Source organism: Phoca vitulina, unplaced genomic scaffold, assembly GCF_004348235.1.
Source record: "Phoca vitulina isolate PV1807 unplaced genomic scaffold, GSC_HSeal_1.0 scaffold45, whole genome shotgun sequence".
Taxonomy (NCBI): domain Eukaryota; kingdom Metazoa; phylum Chordata; class Mammalia; order Carnivora; family Phocidae; genus Phoca; species Phoca vitulina.
In genome coordinates, this window is record NW_022589748.1 from 12006273 (window position 1) to 12010055 (window position 3783).

Consider the following 3783-nt stretch of genomic DNA (forward strand, 5'->3'; position numbering starts at 1 on the left):
CTTGGGGTGGATTTTCCCCCTTGCAATGTATTTTCTCAACGTATTTGCCTCCTTTCTGTCTTTCCCCCTTGTGCTTAGCATGTCTTTTTGAAAATGTCGGCCTCTTGCTCAGGGGAGGGGTAGGGGGAGGGAGGCTAGCATTTATCGGTGTCTTGTTGTGTGTCAGGCCCCAAAATGGGCATCATCTCAGATGTGTTACACGCGAGCCTGTGAGGCAGGGGCTGGTGTTACCCTGTTGCACAGATGCGGGGAGGTGAGGCACAGAGAGGGTAAGGGCCTGGCTCAGAGGTGGCTCAGTGGGGGACGCCCTCCCAGGCTGGTCTGACTCTGAAGCCTCTGTTCTGCCAGGCTCCGTGCCCTTTGTCCGTCAGTGAGTCTGAGTGTTAAAGGTGGGACACAGATGCCTTTGTCACTGTTTGCAGAGTTTGTGTGCCCCGCCCCCCACCCCAAGACCCCGGGCGGCGTAGGTTGTGTTACAACAGAGGAGAGCAGCCCCTCACGGGGACTCTAGAGATGCCCTCCATTCAGAATTTCCTCCCATTCATATCTCCCTTCCAGCCATGCCTTGTTCCAAGTGCTCTTTGAGAGTAACATCATTTACTTCCAGACAGTTCTTCCTTGGATGCAACTAGAATCCCAGATGGCACTGTAGTGTCAAGGGGGAAAATGTACTGACTATAAAGTCACGTAGACTTGGGTCCAAATCCTGTTCTCCTCAGTGATGAGCTGAGGAACCACAGGCAAAGATCGGGCCTCTCTGAGTCTGTTTCCTTATCTGTAAAGTGCGGCTGATGAGTCTTGCGGCGGGGAGTTTTTGTAAGTTACCTAAGTAGGTTGTGATCTTCCTGGGTCGCAGGCTCTCACCACTGACTTCCCCGCTCGCTGTCATCCTGTGACATCTAAGCCGGCTACCCCTTCCTCCTTCCCTCCACCTGTCGCCTCAGCCTGGTGACTCGGCCACCATGTTCCAAGGTGCACTCCCAAGGTTTCCACACATCTGGCTGTGACTGTGACTTGACCGCGGGAGTGAACCCCACCAGCGTGTCCAATGTAGGAAACTGTGCCGGCAATGAAGACATCGTTAGGCCGAGGGCCGAAGCTGATGCAGACACCTTGGCACTGGTATTGGAAGCTCCAAATCAAGAAAAGGTTTCAGACAATGACATGAAGTTAATGGATTTACATGTTGAACTTGGAATTCCCGAATTCGAGTGAAGCTGTGGAGAAAAGATGACTTCTGGCGAATGTGCGTCGTATACGCCGAGATCTCAGCCATTCTGGGGACCCTGGTGTCACTTCTTGTGCAAAAGATGGAGTGAGCTTTTCTCCAAGGCCAGAAACTTGGGAGTAGAAATATAAAGCTGTGGCAAACGAGTGATGTTGATAGGAGGAGGCTGTCGCCCTAGAGATGAGTGAGCCAAGTTCAGCTAACTTGCACTGAGGTCCCCAAACTTCTTTACAGAAGCGACTCCACCCTCCCCTGCAGTCACACTCGGTATGCCTGTGGACGGCCCCTTGTCGGAGAGCAACAGATTGCAGAAAATAAAGCTAAGCTCTCTGAGAACTCCTTCTAAGATGCCAGCATGTACTGAAGAATCTTCTGTCACGAGTGTGTGCCTCTGAGTACCTATGCAGAGACCATTTTCCATAAATAACCATTTTTCCCCCTCCATTCTCTACAAGAATCCAGTCCAAGTCAGATCTAGTCTTGTTAATCTAGAAATACTTCTGCCTCACCTAGAAATACTCCTTAGGATTTTTAGAACAAAAGGGGTTTGACTCTAAATGCAGTTTTAAGACTTGTTTTCAGTTTAAAGGAGTTATTTGAATTTCAAAAGCAAACCACGGGTTAAATAAGTAAAAGTAAAGCTTTTTTTTTGTTTAGCTTTACCCTTGGCACGTAAGATGCCAATACATAGTAATCGTTTTTGCTATTTTTATAGTTTCTTTTGTCCAGGGAGTTCCTGATACCTGTCTCTGCATGGCTTAATGGTCTCAGTCTGGTTGCTGAACCCCGACATACCCCTGACCCCTCTGAAACGCTTCCTCAGCAAGGCAAACCTCTCTGTGGGAATTTTGGGGGCAGGATCACTCGCTAGGAGAACTTGGTTGTTGCTCGATGCAGCGAAAACAAATATTGTTTAGAAACATTAATAATTGAGAGGTTTTCAGCACAGAATTGGCCAGCATTAGGGGAATTGAAAATTAAGACTAAGACACTACCTCAAGCAGATTTTCTGATGAATAATTCACAGAGCTAATGCCCGTGAAGACCTAGAAGAGAAAATACCTTCTGTGTCTGTTCTCCCCACCCCCGCCACTGACTCCATCACCTTGACTCCCCCCCGCCCCCCAGCCCTTGGCGGACGGGGTGTGGGGGAGGAAGGGGCATCTGGGGAAGTAAATAAAAGCCAACAACACAGCAGAGTTCTGATTTGAATTTTCATTGCGGTTTTGCCCCCATGTTGCTGTGTGACCGCTGATGAATTCTGTCCCTCTCTGAGTAGCAGTCCTGCCAACTTTGAACCGGACTCTGATTCTTTGAGGTCGAAGTGACGGAAGGGACTTTAAGTACCCACTGAGACCTCCATTCCCAGGGAGATCTATACCCCAAAGCATTTGTAGGATGGGGTCTATTTCATTTCAGATCTCCCTCCTTCTTTCACGCATTTGCTGCATGCCTACTCCACACTAAGCATGGGAGATTTTGTGTCCCCCATGCATAATTACAATTCACAGTGACTTGGACGAAGATGGAGTGAAGCAGAGGGTAGTGGGTGCAGGAGTGACACCTAAATTCAGCCTGAGGTGTGATCAGGGAAGGCTTTCTGGGGGAGGTAACACGTGAACTGAGTCCTATGGAGAGAGTTGGGCAGGAAAAGAAGGGCAGGAGGAGAGTGTTCCAGGTTAGAGAGAAAATTTGTAAAAAGCCCCAGTAGAGAGAGAAGGAAAAGTCCTTTTGTGGGGACAGCAAGGGGACACGGGGAAGGTGGGGGAGGGGCCCGGGGAAGAGGCTGGATCCTGTAAGGCATTAAGGTTAAGTTAAGGCACTTGCCTTTGGACTTTACTCTGAGGGCAATGGGGAGCCAGCGAAGGTGTAAGCAGGGTGCTGGAAACTCGATTGATTTGTTTTAGAAAGATCCTGGCACTGGTGTGTGGAGCACTTGGTGGTTCCTGTGTTCTGGTGTAAACCCTCAGGGTGTTGGTTTAAACTCTTTTCAGCCTGGTCGAACAGATTGCCTGTCACTATTTTTGAAAAAATTGTTCTTCCTCTTTCGACGGTCCATCCAGTCTCAAGCTGCGTTCTTGTCTCAGTTCATACATTACATCTGTTCTCTGTGGCAGACGTGAGGGAGTTTGTGTGGGGTTCCCAAGAACCCCCCACCCCTCCATTGCCGAATTGTCAGCTCAAACTTGATCTTACCAAGTTCAAGGTAGGAAGGCAGCCCGTCCCCAAGGAGAACTGGCTTCCTAGGCTAGACTTAGAGTGGAAGACTCAAACTGGTGGCTCCGGGGGTAAATCCGGACCTATGGATATGTTTTGTTGCAGCAGTGTTTTGTTTGGGGGAAAAATGAGAAATAATCACTATTTAAAAATCAGGACATTTCCAAAAATAAATAAATAAAAAAAAATAAAAATCAGGAGATTTCTCATAAAAAGTCTGGGATTCTGATTTTCTAGAAATAGCAGACATGGCCACCCTGGTATCCCCTTCCTTCAAAGCAGGCTACTGGCTACCCTGTGGACAGTCCCCGCTCTTCCCTGTCACCTCCCTGTCCTGA

General features: G+C 48.7%; 1 pseudogene; it reads left to right on the forward strand.

Moving 5' to 3' along the window:
• Positions 1-243: 243 nt before the first annotated feature.
• On the forward strand, positions 244-3783 carry LOC116648616 (annotated as a pseudogene).